Below are 19195 nucleotides of genomic sequence, written 5' to 3'. Positions count from 1 at the left end.
AATAATCTACTCTGACTGCAGAAAAAATATGTCAGGCAAAGGTGCAGGGTTATCTGTCAGTGATGGACCAAGATACCCCTCTGTTTTAATGCGTTCACAGTCTCTTCACCCTCATACTCCTCAGCAATAGCCTCAGCAAGGCAAGTCACAGTTGAATTGCATACTGAGCATATTTGCCATCCAGACCTGCATGAGAAGACAGAAAGCAAAATCTGACAAAACTGAATCTATCCAGACAATGAACTCTACATATTTGCAAAACAGCCAATAAATCAAGAGTTGAACTACTGTAACTACTCAATACACTTTCCAGCATCCTGCAATAGGTTCTATAATTAATATCAAACTCTGCACACAATGGAAAAGAAAAACACATCAGAAAACTGTCTCAAGTCTAAGATAAGATTCCAGAAGAGGAGTACAAGGCACAGCCCCATAAATATATTAGCTGCGTGACAGGCAGCACTTCAGTGTGTGATCCTTGTGCATACATTAACATTGCTACAAAGAAAATAGGACAGCTGTAAATGGGCGATACATCACATAGGGTGTATGAAATGCATGTAGCATTAAAAGTAGTTGACATACATCATTAAGTGTAACCACCACCTCCAACTGACACCGAAATAGCACACATTCCCTAGTCTGACCTTGCCAGAAGCAAAAATAACGTCAAACATAAAATAAAACAAAAAAGTAAATTGCTATCCATTTACTATTCCACTCAAGCCAATGTTGCCTCGGACTATGCATGGACATAATCTGGGTACTTACACAGTTCTCCTGTCCTGATAATGCCCATGGAACAGTTTAACACCTTGGCAAGGTCACATCAGGCACAAACTTGTCTAAAGGTGGCATCTCAGCGATCTAGTAGCTCTTCCCTGAACTCAATGTGAAGGATACACAACACAATCTTGCTCTTCTTCACACATCACCAGGCAGGTACTTTAAAAAAGGCATTATTAGTACAAGCTGCCACTCTTTTTTTTTTTAATATCCTCTGAAAATGGAGTAAGTCTTTCAAGGAACAAAAACAGCATGACTTATGAATTGTGGGTAGAACAACAAGTAGCTCCAAAGCAGTGAAACTTGTACTCATGCAGGTCTCCACCATGAGCTCTTAGCCATGAGCAAATACACAAGGCTTTAAGTCTCAGCTGTACAGCAATTCACAGATGTTCATTCAACCTAGTCTGACTTGCCTCTGCATCCTGCAGACATGTATAACAATACTTTAAGAAGTGCAATGCCATTATGTAAGCTAAGTTATGCAGATCTGGGTATCTATATTGGATACTTGAGCAGCAGTGCAGCTTCCCATGTATGTATACATATGGAAAGCTATAGGAAGCCATACTAGGTACTTGAGCAGCAGTACTGAGAAGGAACAGCATAACTTTTTGGATCTATAACCACCTCTGAGACGAGTGCATCTGAAAGTGTGCGGTATGCTGCATTTACATACCTTTCCCTCGGACAGGAACTCACATATGGCTAGCCAAAGGAACATCTGTCTACATCTGCATATTGTTTGTACTGTACACAGGCAATAGAGATGACTATGATATCAGGACAAACTGCCCTATACTATGGTAAGGCCAAGGCCTCTATATTTATCCTTTTTTATATATAAATATATATACACACATATATATGTATACATGCACACATATATATATATATATATATATATATATATATACACACACACACACACACACACACACACACACACACACACACACACACACACAGTGGATATAAAAACTGTACACACCCCTGTTAAAATGCCATTTTTTTTCTGATATGAAAAAATGAGACCATAATAAATCATTTCAAAACTTTTACCACCTTTAATGCGATATATAACCTTTACAATTCAATTGAAAAAGAAACAAATCTGTTGGGGGGGACATACCATAAGCTGGTTGTATAAGTGTGCACACCCTTAAACTAATACTTTGTTGAAGCACCTTTTGATTTAATTACAGCATTCAGTCTTCTTGGGTATACACCTGCCATCAAGTAAAGGGACTCTGATTAACCCCAAACAAAGTTCAGCTGTACTAGTAGGATTTTCCTGACATTTACTTAGTTGCCAGCTACAGCAAAAGCCATGCTTCGCAGAGAACTTACAAAGCATCAAAGGGATCTCATTGTTGAAAGGTATCAGTCAGGAGAAAGGTACAAAAAAAATTTCCACAGCATTGGATAAACCATGGAAAACAGTGAAGACAGTCATCAAAAAGTGGAAAAAATATGGGACAACAGTGATGTTGCAAAGAGCTGGATGTCCCTCCAAAATTGATGAAAATACAAGACGAAAACTGGTCAGGGAGGCTGCCAAGAGACCTACAGCAACACTGAAGGAGCTGCAAGAATTTCTGGCAAGTACTGGTTGTGTACTACATGTGACAACAATCTCCCATATTCTCCATATATCTGGAATACGGGGTAGGGTTGTAAGATGGAAATCTTTTCTTACAAAGAAAAACATTCAGGCATGACTAAACTTTGCAAAATAATACATCAAGTCTCCCAAAAGCATGTGGGAAAGTGTTATGGTCTGAAAAAACCAAGGCTGAACTTTTTGGCCACAATTCCAAAAGGTATGTTTGGCACAAAAACAACATTTCCCATCACCAAAAGAACACCATCCTCACGGGGAAGTATGCTGGTGGCAGTATCATGCTTAGGGGGTTGCTTTTCTTCAACTGGAATTTGGGGCTTTAGTCTAGGTGGAGGGAATTATGAACAGTTCCAAATACCAGTCACTTTTGGCCCAAAATCTTCAAGCGTCTGCTAGAAAGCTGAAGATGAAGAGGAATTTCACCTTTCAACATGATAATGACCCCAAGCATACATCCAAATCAAAAAAAGAATGGCTTCACCAGAAGAATATTAAAGTTTTGGAATGGCAAAGCCAGAGCCCAGACGTAAATCCAATAGAAAATTGATGGGGTGACCTGAAGAGGGCTGTGCATAAGAGATGTCCTCGCAATATGACAGATTGGGAGTGCTTATGCAATGAAGAGTGGGCAAATATTGCCAAGTCAAGATATGCACCGCTGATAGACTCCTACCCAAGAAGACTGAATGTTGTAATTAAATCAAACGGTGATTCAACAAAGTATTAGTTTAAGGAGTGCCCACTTATTCAACCAGCTTATTGTATGTTTTTTATTTTTTCCCCTAACAGATTTGTTTGTTTTTCAATTGTACAGGTTATAAGTCACATTAAAGGTGGAAAAGTTTTGAAATGATTTATTGTGCTCTCATTTTTTATATCTCAAAAACCTGGCATTTTAACAGGAGTGTGTAAACTTTTTATATCCATGTGTGTGTGTGTGTGTGTGTGTGTGTGTGTGTGTGTAGATATATATATATATATATATATATATATATAAATATATACATGCATACACACACACACATATATATATATACATATATATATATATATATATATATATATATATATATATAAATACACACATACCTCTCTCTCTTTCTCTATATATACATACATATATATACGGGTCTACTTTACATGACTGAACTTTCAAATGTTCGACTTTCATATGGCTGAGATGATATGATCGAACATTTAAAAGTTCGAACAAGTTAAAAAAAAAAGTAAATGTTTCTAGCAGGGGGGCAAGCCCCCCTCCACCCCCCCACACCCCCGGCTATTTAAATATACCAACTCTGAGATTGCACTACAATGTGGAAAAGGGAAATCTTCCCTTTCCGCGCTGTATGGAAATCTCTGTTCAGACCATTCAAAACTTTTAAAAGTTCAGTCATATGGTCTCGGCCATATGAAAATAGAGTTTTTAAAAGTTCAATGATCTGAAGGGGACCCGTATATAGATATACACATATATATGTATATACGCACATAGCTATCTTTATATATATATATATATACATATATATATATATATATATATATATATATATATATATATATATATATATATATATATATATATGTTGGATGTGTGTGTTTGCGTGCATGTATACATATATCTGTGTATACGCACAACACATACAGATCAAGTGACATACAGATCCAGTGACACTAGTCTAAACTGCTTAAAAAATCAATGTGATAATGGCTGAGAGAAAAGGTCCAAACCAAAAATTTTGATGGAAACTAAAGACATCAAATCAAGCCCCTTGCACACCTCATATCCTGGTAATTAAATATACCAACTCTGAGGTCGTACTACAATTTGGAAAGGGCATATACCTCTCACTGATGTAATACTGATTCTGTCGATATTCTGTTTTAGCTATCTTTTATCGACCATTTTCATGTTAAGCAATTTAGACTGCACTAGAACTACACACCCATACAAGTGTGTGTGTGTGTGTGTGTGTGTGTGTGTGTGTGTGTATATATATATATATATATATATACACACACACACATGTATCTGTATCTACATATACAAATTTATTTACACACACCCACAGGGCAACATCACCAGCATTTCCTCAAGTCATTTCCTAAGGTTGGGAGCTGCGGTAGCATTGTCGCCTCACAGTACGACGTCCTGTTCGATTCTCAGCTAGAGCGTCTTCTGTGTGGAGACATGCGTGAATGGGCATACCTTCATCGAAGGTTGTGCATCAGAGCTGGCAACTCGGCACGTAAAAATCTACTGCCAATCATTAGCGGACCGAAGTTTTGCTGTGACGACCCCTAACTGGGAAAAGCCGAAAGATACAACATTTCCTAAGGTTGGCAGCATGGATGACTGCCTCATGCTGAGCATATTTGTGGTGATGAAGCAGCTGAGCCCTGTGAGGAGTGCAGCTGACCAACCTCTGGCATGTACCTGCTACATGAATTCCCATAGCTATTCATACAGCTATATACATCTATAGCCATCCCTTTCAATATAATGTGGTTTACACAAATTAGCCCTTTGGCTGCAGCTGTCATATAGTAAAGCCCAATAGTTCACAGTTCAGTCTACAGCTCTTTATCGTGCAATATTAAGTGTCTGCATGTTCGGAGGATAAGCTGGACAATTTCAGCCTTGCTCAAAATGATGCCCTGCTACAAACACTGAGCACTCACTGACATTCACTGCAGTGTTGAAGGAGTGCTGACCAACTTAACAAGACTATTCTCAACAGACAGGAGTCCATGACATAAATATTTTGGGAGATGAAGTTACATACTGCTGCAGTGTTATATGTATAACACTGACACGCTATGCTGAGTGAAGGCAAAGGAACACATATTTCATAGCAGCCGAGAGGCTGACCTCAAGGCGTCCACCAGGAAGCAGCAAGCTGACAGACCCAGGGGAGTCTCTGGTGTCTTTATAAGGAAAGGTCAGTTCTGGACTCATCCCTGGAAGAGTGGAAATGGGAATGAGGATGGATGCACCCAGTGTCTCTGAGGATGATGCACCAGGTTAGTTCCACTTTCAGCAGATTTATGTCCAGCAGTACTGCATATAAAGACTGCAGGCTGACCACATCATATCCTAGCTACATCTTGTTAAAGGAACATCCGCTATCCAGCAAAGTCAGGTATCCAACAGAAGTATGTTGGCATTGCATGACATATCTTGCATGGACACTCTTAGCATGCAAACTGCATCTCAAGTGGAAATACCGCACAATGCACTGGCCCTCTTTGGGATGCATGACTCTGAACGTGTCACAGCTGGCTCCTGACAAGTGGGAGCATTTAGGATTAATCAGCAGATGTACAATCATCCAGGTACAGTGTTTCATTTATTTGTTTTCCAGGTAAGTCGGACCGGTTCAGGAATGACCCCTTTTCAGTGCAGGCATAGGGAGAAAAGCTTCATACAGCTATATACATCCATAGCCATCCCTTTCAATATAATATGGTTTACACAAATTAGCCCTTTGGCTGCAGCTGTCATATAGTAAAGCCCAATAGTTCATAGTTCAGTCTACAGCTCTTTATCGTGCAATATTAAGTGTCTGCATGTTCGGAGGATAAGCTGGACAATTTCAGCCTTGCTCAAAATGATGCCCTGCTACAAACACTGAGCACTCACTGACATTCACTGCAGTGTTGAAGGAGTGCTGACCAACTTAACAAGACTATTCTCAACAGACAGGAGTCCATGACATAAATATTTTGGGAGATGAAGTCACATACTGCTGCAGTGTTATATGTATAACACTGACACGCTATGCTGAGTGAAGGCAAAGGAACACATATTTCATAGCAGCCAACACTGATTTAACAAAGTTTTTCTTAAGATGAATTTGAGAAAAGCAGTTAAAGAATAGTGGATGTGTACTCATTTTATTGCATGAAAGACAGAGTCACAAAACAAAATCAGTAATGTAAACAGACATCTGTTTCTGCACAGAAAATGTGATAAAAATTAAGATATCTGAAAAGAAAGGATGAGAGATAAAGAAAGATCAAGTGAAGACTGGATGCAGAAACAGTTAAGATGGAAAATATCTTTGGTGGTAATGGAGATGAGAACTTGAGAGTAGTACTGTCATTAACAGTGTATACATTCAGCAGGTATATAAAGATAAATGCATTCATAATTTGCTAACCAGGTAAGTACACTGGTCCAAAGGCCCATTTCAGTTACGACCTTGGCCAGTTGGCAATAAAATGACAACAATGTACAATGATATCAAACAGCAGTGTTACATATACAAACACAACTTTGATAACATTCACAAAAAAATTATTGCAATAAGGAATGGCTGCACATATGATGAAATATGGTAAGATTGCAATAGTTACACATACAATAATATAAGGGCATGACATAACATGTAGCTTAACAGATTAAGATGGAGCAGAGTAAAATATTAGAAAGAGAAGTAAATTAGGAGAGGAAGGAGCCAGGCTATGGTTAGGAGTGAAGTAGTTTGTGGTAGTAGGGGTGGCTAGAAATTCTTTGTGATGGATGTAAGGAGGGTGGAGGTGCTGTATGGTAGATAGTGAAATACTTCTGAGGTAGAGGGGGTGTGAGGAAACGTGGTTAGAACTACTCTGGAAGAGGATGTGGTAAAAAACCCAATGAATGATTTTAGAGTATAAGGTAGTGTGCTTTAACAGTCCATCATGAAGCTCATTATTCAGCTAGGTCATGAGATTCCAGGGAGGGATCAATGACTGCACACACCATTTCCATCTGAATATTCATGTAGAAGGTTTTTTAGAGCCACTATCACTGTCCCACTGTAATAGTTATGGAATGGGCCAACCACAGGGTTCACAGTCCTCACCTGTGTCTGGAAGTGTATGATGTTCTGCCAACCCTCATCATGGGTGGCAAAGACAGAGTCCCCACTGACAGGACACCTCACCAGAGGATGCCATCTAGGTTATACAGCACAGGAATCATACACCACTCCTGCTAGGGAGGGACCCCCAAAGTCAAATTAGAACTAGTCAGCAGTGTTCACAGTTCACAGTTACAAAGTTGTAATCCCATCCAAACACTGAAGAAACCTATCCCTGACACAGAGTACCCTTCACAATAAGACAAATATCACCACATCCTGTGACATGCACCCTTTACCCAGTCTGTGTGTATAAAGCCATGCATTAGTGTGCTCCTAGCCAACTATGCGCATGACAATAAGTGTAACTTACTCCACCCTCCCTTTTGCATTGTGCATATCATCTTTGGTGTATATGAGAATTTCCGATGCAAAATGTGGTTTGCCCAAGCATTGACTAGCACAGCCTTATAACAACACTGGGAATTCTAATATTTGGACATATTACACATGTAACTACATACATCAACATTAGCTAGAATGCCTGCAATTATCAACTAAATGTCCGCGTGGAATGTCACATATTACTATGAAGGAAGCAGTGATATTGCCAAGGGGTGTGCGATATAAATGAATCATGGGAACTGCCAAGGTGCTGCATGGACACGCTGGTTACTACCCCACCTTCATTATACACTACCTAGAAGTGGACAGAATGAGGTCAATGCCTGTTCACAAACATCTATGACTGTGAGGCAGCCAGGTGGTGCTTTTATTGTTATATGCATGTAATGTACACAACCCAGTACCCAAGAGGAGGTGGGAAACATAGTTGAAGGAACACACGATGTCAGCTCAGTCCTGTCGTCTGCTAGGACACTGAATCTACACGTAGAAGCATCATGTTAGGGAACTTAATGAGTACACTAGATATGAAACACCCATGACCTCCCACTGGTCTCTGAAAGGTCCCCGTGGCAAACATAGAAAAAGCTATAAAAAAGCGTATACATAACTTGTTCTTCACAGGTATGAGAAGATCATGCATTTGAAAAGACTGTGTGTGTGTGTGTGTGTGTGTGTGTGTGTGTGTGTGTCTACAACATAGGTCAATCATGGCCCTCATACAATGTCCTATCTATTCTAAAGCAGTCGTCTGATCGGTGAAGTGATAGTTACATCAGCCATTTATGGCAACACTTCCTTTGGCACTGAGTACTGCCTCATACATAGTAAGGGGAATGTGGCGGGGCTAACTGCTAAAGTATGCTGCCGCTGAACTGAACCTGCTATACGCAACACCAATATTTCTGGAGTGCAGGTGCACGCTGGTAATTAATTTCATGTACATACGACCATGACCTATGAAAAGATTCACTTCAGACATTTACCTATCATTAAGACCTTATTTCTCTACCAAGTTTCATCTGAACAGTATGCTGTCATGTACATATATGATATGTGGCACATTTGTGCTCAATGGATTACAGTGCAACCTGGGACTATGAATTGCTACAAGGCTGTGTGCTAATGATTCCTACTCAAGTGTTTGCTGTGTACTATGAAAAAAAAAAAAAAAAACCCACTAATTTTAGGGCTAAAAACAAGATACGCACAAACAAACGTGTATCCCAACACATTTTGCTGTAAAGGATAAAGTGAAGTTGCTAGTTAACCTCAGCTGAGTACATAAGTTTAATGACACTCAAATTCTGAAATAATATAACACATCAAACAGTAAGTTACTAACCAATGAAAGCGTCATTATGGCCGGGTCTCCCACTACAGTAGCATGTAACAGATTTACCTTTTTATAATTTCGGATAGTAATGTGGTAGCGTTGTCACCTCACAGTTAGACGTTGCCCGTTCGATTCTCAGAGCGTCTTCTGTGTGTCGACATGCATGAATGGGCGTTCCTTCGTTGAAGGTTGTGCGTTAGGCCCGGCAAGCCAGCACGTAAAAATCAACTGCCAATCATTAGCGGACCGGAGATCCGCTGTGGCGACCCCTAACCGGGAAAAACCGAAAGACAGTAATCACAACACTTCCATGTGTTAGACAGAGGATTATGATCAGTTTACCAATCATAAGCCGCTTATTAAGTATTCAAGACATGGATGTCAAGGAATTCACCTCGAGAGCTTATCTTGGTATCCACATCGAGAACATATAATAAGGGGTTATGACTGGTGAGATGATCATAACTCTTTGTAGTACATCCAGCTTTATCTGCTCCACGTACTGCTAGTAACAGGGAAAAAAATTGCTAAGTATTTTGCAGGCATTCATAAAACACTTAGATGAGTGCTGTCAAAGAGGTAGTGTAATGAAGTCTGTTACATTCACTCTTATATCCACTACCTCTAAAGTGTTTAGATTTTTTTGCAGGACATGTAGATTACTACTTCATATTTTTCGTCTGTATCTCATAAAACGTGGTTTTCAGAAAAATTATTGAGGCCTGAAGTGACTAAATAATGGCACACATTTCAGTTTCATTGTCTGTATTCTTCCAATTATCCAAGCGAACACACACATCCTGTTATTCTAGAAACTCAAGTTTTTTTTTTTTTTATACAAGTTAGGGACATGTCAAGGGTATGGACAGCAGGCATAAACAAATATTTTCTTCTGCTGCTGCTTTTGCTAGTCAGCACAGACAGATTTTACTGCCTATCACGGGACCCGACCTTAACAACTTCTGCAGGGGGTGCTTAACAAATGTTAAGGTCGGGTCATGCTCCATTCTGGCCCTTAACTATTTTTTTTCCTCCAAATATGAGAAGTAATCAGTGTGCTCCATGCACTACAGATTATCAGTGCTATGCACCTACCGCACTGTGTCATCTACTACTTAAATGCATGTGTCATACAAAACAGTCCTGCATTCCTTTTTTCTGTCAGGGTGCTAACCTCAACACAAACAAAGGACTGCTCACTTGATTAACTGCTTCCTTTTTTGTTTTGCTTCATTAGGAATAACAAAGTCTTAAATGCTAGCACTAAAAAAAGAAAAAACACGAACCATTATATTTAAGGTGCCACTTTCAATGTTCAAAGGCTAGTGATACTTTGTAACAATTCTGCCTGCACAAGATAATTAATGAAAAATTGCTACTTTGCAGCATTATGTCCTTCCCCTGTAAAACATCTAACTATTGCATATCTGTGTAATTTTAGTTATATCTCACATTACTCATATATTTTAAATGATGCTGCACACTGTAGCAAGGGCACAATCTGGAAATAATATAAAATAACTGTCAAACATAACTGTTTTAACCTTGTTTCTAACTACTAAATTATATGCAAAATACTTAGGTGTACTACTAAGTCAGAACATTAGCCACTGTGGTGATGTTAGTCTTTTTAGGAAATACAAGTAAAGTAGGAACAGGAGCAGTGTATTTATGTGACACAGGAAAATATGTATGCCTGCCAACACCACTGCATCATCAATCAAATCAGTATCATGTCAGAAAAACAGCCTGTCTACTGCTGCATCATTATGTCTTGATGACTTTCATACACGTACAATGCATTAACACAACAATACATGGAGTAACCTGCTCTTTCATACATAAGAAAAACAACTGTACAGTAATTATACCAGGGGAATTAGCTCAAATGGTAGAGCGCTCGCTTAGCATGCGAGAGGTAGCGGGATCGATGCCCGCATTCTCCATCCTTTTCTACTTGCTTTGACAGCACACATTCTCAAACTGAAATTATACTAAATTGAGCCATACCATCAATGAACAACATTAATTCAGTTTTAGTCATTCAACAACACTGTTCCCGATCATGCCTACATACCACTTTTCTAGTTAACACAATCTATATATTACTTATTTTACCTTCTAAGCAGAAACAGATCATCATTATACTGATTTGTGCACAACACGCATGTGCTTCAACTCTTAAGAATAACTGCTTTTGACACTATCTACAAAGGACAGGCGTATAACAGTATCTAGCAAACTAACACTGCTTAATACTACAACATATGGATCCTTACACCTTTCACATGTAATGTAGCACTAAAACTGCATCCCATTAGATGGCTGCCAGCCACAAACATGCGAGTTCCAACTGTACAAAATACACAATGCTGGAACAACATGAAAACCAACAGACTATGATTAGAATAAAGGACTTCACTATACCCTACATATTTTAGGTGTTGCAGTATATGATTTAGACAGACAATAATTCTGAATATTTGCTTTTTATAAGCAAATCTTGCTGTATGACTGAAACTGTAAATGTCTCTTTCTTACTCTGTATGTGATTTACATTTATATTTGTATGGAAGTTAACTCTGCTCTCCAGCTGCAATTACACAGTAAATGTTAAAAACCAGTGGTGAAGAGAACATTAACCCTGGTACTTATGCATGCTACTGCATTTTACTGCTGTTCACTGCAGCCCAAGTCATGGCTGAAAACTTTCATTAGACCAGCCAAACCACCTAGTTATCAAACAGCAACATAACTACATAACAAAAAGAACATACTGACATCCTTAAAACATCAGCTCAAAACTTGGAAATGGTTGACTGCTGTATTTACTGACAGCAGCCATGCAAATGGCCACATTTATTTTCATTTAAGTTCAATTAAGGTGTTCTCCTAAGTATGTGAAACAAACATTACTTTTTGCCCCCTTTCCTCCTCTAACTAGAGAGGTAGCTCTCAAAAATAAAGCCACAAATGTCCAGTATTCTTCTGTACATAGTATATTGGACTAAGTTATCATTTATTCTGCTTCTTAACCAGGTAAATTGACTGATCTAAGGATCCTTTTCAGTGATGGCTAGAGCCTTAAGGCACAAAGCAATGTGCGACAAATGTAAGGTAAAAAACAAAATATATACCGTCTTTAAAAACAAGTAGAGTCAATAAAGAGCCTTTGACAGTATACCATATCACAGAATTATTACATTGTTGATGGAGGAGGATATTAATCGTTATTTATTAGATGGATAAAGAACTGGTTAGGTTATAGATCCTGCATGTTAAAACTGGTGAAACTTTATCCAAGGTATAAATGCTTAATTATGGTGCTCCTCAAGATTCTCTGTTGGGACCAGTCCTTTCTAGAGTATTTTTGGCAAGCTTTCCAGGACACAGTAAGCCGTAGTTATGCAAATATGTGAATGATTCAAAAGTTGATTCAGTGCTAACACACATAAATGATCATTATGAATTACAGTGATATCTGGATGAATTATTCCTAAGGTCAGTTTGTAATGATGTGAAATTTAATAATAAAAAGACGTGTACTGTACTAGGGATATAACAATAAATGTTATCCTTATGCAATTAATAATTATCCAATGAGTGTGGAAATTGTTCGAATTTGGGTATATATAAATTGATAAAATATCTAAATTTTGAAGGCATTTTATTGTGGCCTTTAAGAATTGTTAATATGAGCTTAGGAATGCTCTCAGGACTATTGTAAGTAGGGTAAATGAAGTACTATTGCTTATATATAATCAACAGTAAGCCCTATTATGGCATATGGTGCCCCTATTTGTACAAATAACCACAGACAACTAGAAAGATTGGAAAGGATTTAGTAATACTTTAATAGACAAATGAAAGGAATGTGGGGTATTTGATATAATAGAAGGGTAAAGGAATAGTCTTTCTTTTCTGTTAAGTATAGATCAGTGAGGAGAGAGCAAATTTTAATTCAAAATTTTTTTTATGGAAAAAGTTATGGAGTAAGGGTAAGAATAAATAAAGGAAGTCATCAGGCAGATACCAGGAATAATCTTTTTGGGAAGTTATCAGTTGTTAGAATAAAACTATTACTTTTTTCATTATTGGGCTGGTAGACTGTGGAATATGATTCCATTTAAAATTAGGAAGATCAATCAAATTGAAAATTTTAAGAAAGAATTAGAAGTTTGGGTGGAACAAAGACTTTTTTTTTTTATTTTGGTTAGATTTTATTTATTTATTTAAGTCTGATGACCGGGGAAGTACGCTGGGCCAAGAAGAGCCCGTTTTCAGTGGAGGCTGGGGAGAAAACTCCACAATAATTGAAAGTTACATTTCACATGTTACAAAAGGACATAGTTCATACAGCTAATTAAACATTTACAGATAAGTTCCATGACATTTGCAAATGGCTTGTCACAATATTTAAAAATGAAAAGATATAATTCAATACAGAAATTTCAACATTTACATAAAGTGAGTATTTTTGTTATAAACTCAATTGTAGGTTTAACATTTCAAAATATATAGCTACTAGCCATTAGTAGGTTAGGAAAAATGCATGGAGAGGGTAATAGTATATTTGAGATTGGGGAATATAGTACAGTAGATATTGCAGAGAAAATTAGTTTTTGGTTGGGGAGGGATTGTTTTCGGTGGTATGAAGTAACCGTAGAGGTAGTTGGAAGAGTCATTGCAAGGTGGGATGGGGGGCTTAAGTTCGTGTGTGGCAAAGGCATTCCCATTTGAAAGAAAGATGAGACAGTAGCTGAGATTTGAAATTTGTATGGTTAGGTAGGTTGCGTAGGTGTGTGGGGAGAGAGTTCCACTGTTTAGCTAAGGAGTGGTACACCAGTAGATGGCCAGGAGGTTGTGCAGGTTTGTGGACCTGAAAGAGATTTTGTTTTTGGATCTGAGTGAGCGGTTGGGAATGTAAGGTTTTAAAGAAGTAGCGAGAGCTGGACAGCTGGCAGGTTTAAAGATGAGCTTGTGGGCAATGGTGAGTTGTAGGTAACTGAGGTAGTTGGGTAGTTCAAGCCATTTGAGGGTGGAGAGGGAGTGGCAGTGTTGAGATGAGTTTTTTTTTAATTGGCTGCAAATTTGGAGATCTTGTGGTAGCAGGATTCAAGTTTGGACCGAAGGCCAAGATGGAGATTGGTGAAAATAGGGGCACCATACTTAAGGGAGGGGAGTAGGAAGGTGGATGCAAGAGTTTGACGGATGAGGGGCTTAGGAAGCGGAGCGGATGCGGGTGTCAAATTTTAGTTCTTCATCAGTAATGATGCTGTGAAGACTGGTGGAGAAGGGTGAAGGCTGTCAGCCTAGCCAGATAGAATTTTATACATAATTCTATCATTTGTAAATATGAATGTGAATCACAGGCTTGTTGTCTTAAATGAAAAAAATGCTGTTACAAAAACTTGGCAGCAGTGCTCTCTACTGACCCAGTAAAAGCATGCTGTGACCCTTTGATCTAAAGTCAGCTCCAGTACGGCTAGATGAAGGCTTCCTGCCTATTGTTTTAAGGCTAAAGTTAATAACCAGAATTTACATGTGGAATGTCCTTTATTGCTCTGAGTGTAAAAGAATGTAAATGCAGTTCCCGTCAGCCTGGGAACACCAGGAAAGTGTGAAATGATGTCATGTTTTATCAGAACTGCAGTTTCAATTTAAACAGAGAACCAGAAGGCATTAAGCATTTTTGTCTTGAACATCCAGCTAAGCACTGCCTTATGCTCTATGCAAGTAAGTTATTTTAGAAGTGTGTTTTCTTTTAGATAGCTGGAACTATAAAGATTAGACTGTGTTTTTCTGTGATGTCAGAACTGTACTACTGATTTATTTAACTACGTGTGTGTGATCCCTGAACTCTTGACTAGCACTGTGTGTATGTAGTAGAAAGTATTGTCTTATGGTTTTAATTTATTATTAAATATTTTAAAACCTTTTAACTGTGGCTGGTTTGTGTAGAGATAATTTAAGCTCTTTAGAGTACTTGTATGCCTTTGGTAAAACTCCTACCATGATGAGAAGGCCACATTTGAAACCACTTTAGGCATAAAAGACAAACCCTTTGTCCAATAATTCTGTAAGATATTGAAGACTGTACATAGCCACTCAAATAAGCCTTGACTGTAGTCATACTACCAACTGGATAATAATATTGCACAGTGATAATTCGACACCCTTTTAAGGGCCTTTGAGTAGCTGATAATTATTAGTGGGTGGTGGCAGCTGGTACTACTGTACAGTCTGGTAAAAGGGGCATAGCTGGAGAACCTGTGCCAGCCTTCCCCAGAAGTGGTTGTGTAAACTCTTATCTCAAAGTGTGTGTGTGTGTGTGTCATTTACTTGGGCAGGGAGACGAAGCACTTCTTGGACAGACAGGGTGCTAGAGGTTTTAGCTTGCCCACTAGGCTGAGATCTGGACCCTATAGTTTTGCCAGTGGGGAATCTTATTGGGGACCTTGAGAGCAAGGGAGCGACCAGCCCTGGACTGACTGTGATCTCTGTGTGCTATTAAGGGAAATTGCACTTTACTGTGTGTATTTGTTATCCTTTCCTCCTATATGAGGCACCTTTTCTAGTGTTAGTGGTGAGGATTGAGGCTCCTTGATTGCTGGGTCAGGGCACGGGTGTCACAGATGCCAAGAAGCTTGGTGTTGGGAATGATTTTAAAGTAGGGTGTTGTTTTGGCTCTGTATGGTGAATGTGGACTTGTCAAAGGAGTTTTTGGTAGGGGAAAAAAACATTAGTTTGGTTTTATTTGCATTTAGTGCCAGATGGTTAGACTGCATCCAGGTTTCTGTTTTGGAGAAGGCTAGTTGGGTTTTTGCTAGGAGCTCGGAGGGGGAGAAGGCTGAGCAGATGACTGAGTCATCTGCATATTGGATGATAGATGAGTCTGGGATGGATTGGTGAAAGTTGTTAATGAATAAGTTGAAGAGAAGAGGGCCAAGGACAGAACTTTGTGGGACACCTGTGGGTGTGAGAAGGAAGGGGAGGTTGACGTTTTCCATTGGACAGCTTGTTGGCAGTTGGACAAGTAGCTGGAAAACCAGGCGATGGTGGGAGAGAGGTGTAGGGTGGAGAGAGGAGATATAAGTAGGCTGTGTGAGATGGTGTCAAATGCCTTTGACAGATCTAGGAATAGTGTGGATACGAACTTGCCCGAGTCGCGTTTGAGGTTTATGGTTTCAAGAAAGGAAAGAAGGGCAGTCATGGTGTTGTGGCCAGGGGAAAAGCCATGTTGGGTAGGGGACAGAAGATTATTTAGTGTTAGGTGTGCCATGAGTTGTGCTTGTATTGTTTTCTCTAGTATTTTAGAAAGAGGGGAAAGGATGGCAATAGGCCTGAAGTTTGTGGTATCATTATTTTTGCCACCTTTGTGGAGGGGGATAATCAAAGCATGGCACCAGATGGAAGGGATGTATGATTCGTGTATGGATCTATTTTTAAGAATAGAGATGGGATAGGCAATATTGTGTGCAGACTGTTTGACGAAGGTGGGTGAAAGGTTGGCTGCATTGCGACAGGGTTTGAGTTTGAGGAGAAGTCTTTTTATAGTGTTTGTGGGGATGGGCTTGAGGCAGAAGGATGTGGAGGAAGGTTGATGGGCAGGGGGTTTCTTTGTTGCCAGGCTGCAGCATGGATGAGATGGAGTCCCAGAATTTTCAGGGATTTGTTGAGTGCAAGGATTGGAGTTTGGAGTAGTGGGCTTCGCAGTCTTTAAGTATTAGTTTTTTTGCGCAGTTTCATAGTTTCTTATACTCTAGGAGGGTGTTAGGGTTATGTTTTTGATATAGTTTCCATTTTTTTGTCCCTGTGGTGCAAGGCTAGTTTAGTATCTTTTGATAACCATGGGCAGGGACTGGTTTTGATGAGTTTGGTTCAAGGGGGGGGGGGGCTTGCTGATTGAGAAGGGTTAGGAATGAGTGGTTAAAGTACGAATCGGCATAATCTAGAGGAAGGCTTTTTCAGAGGGGACCAAGTCAGTATGCTTGAAGCATTCGGAGAAAGTTAGAGGTTGAAAGAGGAGACGTTGTGGGTTTGGATGTAGTGGTGTTGTTTATGCAGTAGAGATGGGAGACGGTCAGTGAAGGCTGATAGGTGATCGCTGAGTGGATAAGATAATGTTCCAGCTTTGGTGATAAGGTTTGGGTGAGTTGTAAGGATCCAGTCAATGATGGTATCAGAGGTACCATCTTTATTTGGTCTTGTTGGAGATTGTATTAGTTGGGAGAAGTTCTACAGGTTGATTATGTACAATGGGACTTCAGAGTTAATAGTATTCCAGTTGATGTTGGTACCAATGAGTATATATGTTTCATTTTTTATATTATTTTAGGCCACTCTGAATGCCTGTCAAGGTTTTAGTTTGTTTCTTAACACACTGAACATTGATAAAATACTTACAAATGAAAAAGTGACCAACAGTTTTTAAGTGGTAAGAAGAACGGAACATGTTAATTGGCAACAAAGACTTTACTATGGTGGGGCAAAGCAGGCAGCCTGGGTGCAGTCTGTTACGCGGTGTGACATTCAAATAAAACCCTGATACTACATTCATGGTTAAAAATGCAGCATTTCAGCACTTCCTCTGTGGTATTTAGCTGTAGTATGCTGGGTTCATAGGTAGGTACTAGGCTATCAGCCCTAGGGCCTATACAAGCCTAGTCAAAAAGGTACCCTGGCTTTCGCCACCCAAGAGAATTATTTTCTTGTGCCCCTGTCAAGCAGAGCCACAGAGGTGATCCCCAGGGTGAATTTCCTATTTCCCATCCAATCATCAAGATTTTTCTTGAACAGCGGTAATGAGGAGCTTGCTTTGATATAAATAGGTAGTTAGTTCCAAAGTATGGGAAGTCTCTGGGACAGGAATCTATCCCTCCAGCATGTTCTGTTTATTGTGGTGACAAGGTTTAGGTCCCTAGAGTGTGCAGCTCGGAGGGAGTGGGATTTCTTTAAGTGGGGCATGTCCAACAGCTCTGGGTTTGACATAGCTTTGTATGTTAGGCAGAGATCGCCTCTGAGTAGGTGATATGCGATGGAGTAAAGCTGGAGTTTTTGTTTGAGACCGATAATCCTCTTTGTGCAGTATTTCTGCGGCCTTTGCAGTTGTTGTAGATGTCTTGTGAGGTACATACCAAATGGGGCGTTGTACTCTATAATAGGTCTAATGAGTGACGAGTAGAGGGGAACAATGACCTCTTTTTTCCTGGATGAGAAACCTTTTGTGATGAGGTGTGTCACGCAGCAGGATTTCCTGACTACTGTGGTGATGTGATTATCAAAGAAGAGACTACTGTCCACCTGTGTCTCAAGGTCTCTTATCACACTTTCAGTGTTAAGTAGACTACCACCTATGTGGTAGCTCATGGGTACAGAGTTTTTACCAAAGAGGATGACAATGAACTTTTTGGCACTGAGCTTGAGGCCATGGCTTTGACACCAGGCATCTGTCTGAGGCCCTTTTGTAGGATGTCCACATTGTTAGGAGTTTCAATTATGGCTCCTAGTTTGCAGTTATCTGCAAACTTCGTTAACCAAAGACAGTCTGTGTTCACCTATACTTCAGAAAAGTAGATACCAAACAGGAGAGGACCCAGGACTGAACCCTGTGGTACTCCACTTGTCACTGGTCTGAAGTCGGATTTGGAGTCTGCTACTTTCACAGTGTGGGTTCTGTCAGTGAGCCAGTTGGCAACTCATCTTGTGACATAGGGATTTATACCTAGTTTAGTAAGTTTATCTATAATTCTAGAGTGGGGGATGGTGTCAAAAGCCTTGGCGAGATCTAGATAGGCTATGTGAACAACCTTACCCTCATCTACGACTTTGGTGACTGCTTCAAAGAAGTCAGTTAGGTTTAGGAGACATGATCTGCCTTTTACAAACCCAAACTGGGTGGGGTCCAGAGTTTGGAGATTACCAGTATCTTTGTTTATAAGTTCCATGATGATACACTCCATGACCTTGCAGACCAGGCTCATTAGGCTAAAGGGGTGGTAGTTCCCAGGGTCCGTGGTGGCTCCCCCTTTGTGTAGTGGGATAACCGTCGCTGCGCACTATTCAGTGGGCACAAAGCCTGAGGTGAGGCTATGATTGAACATGGTGCTTAGGTGGGGTGCCAGTTCATTCTGTAGTTCATGTAGAACAGCCTGGTATGTCAGGTCCCATGGATGCTGTGTTCTTGGCTTTGGAGAT

The 19195-nt window shown here is 39.7% G+C and overlaps 1 non-coding gene across 1 annotated transcript; it reads left to right on the top strand.

Moving 5' to 3' along the window:
• Nucleotides 1–10871: 10871 nt before the first annotated feature.
• On the top strand, nucleotides 10872–10944 carry TRNAA-AGC. The gene has a single exon. It is a non-coding gene; the product is annotated as a tRNA-Ala (tRNA).
• Nucleotides 10945–19195: the final 8251 nt, after the last annotated feature.

This window comes from Protopterus annectens, chromosome 9.part0 (genome assembly GCF_019279795.1).
Source record: "Protopterus annectens isolate FY-2018-M chromosome 9.part0, PAN1.0, whole genome shotgun sequence".
NCBI lineage: Eukaryota > Metazoa > Chordata > Ceratodontiformes > Protopteridae > Protopterus > Protopterus annectens.
This window is presented reverse-complemented; position numbering and strand designations above follow the sequence as displayed.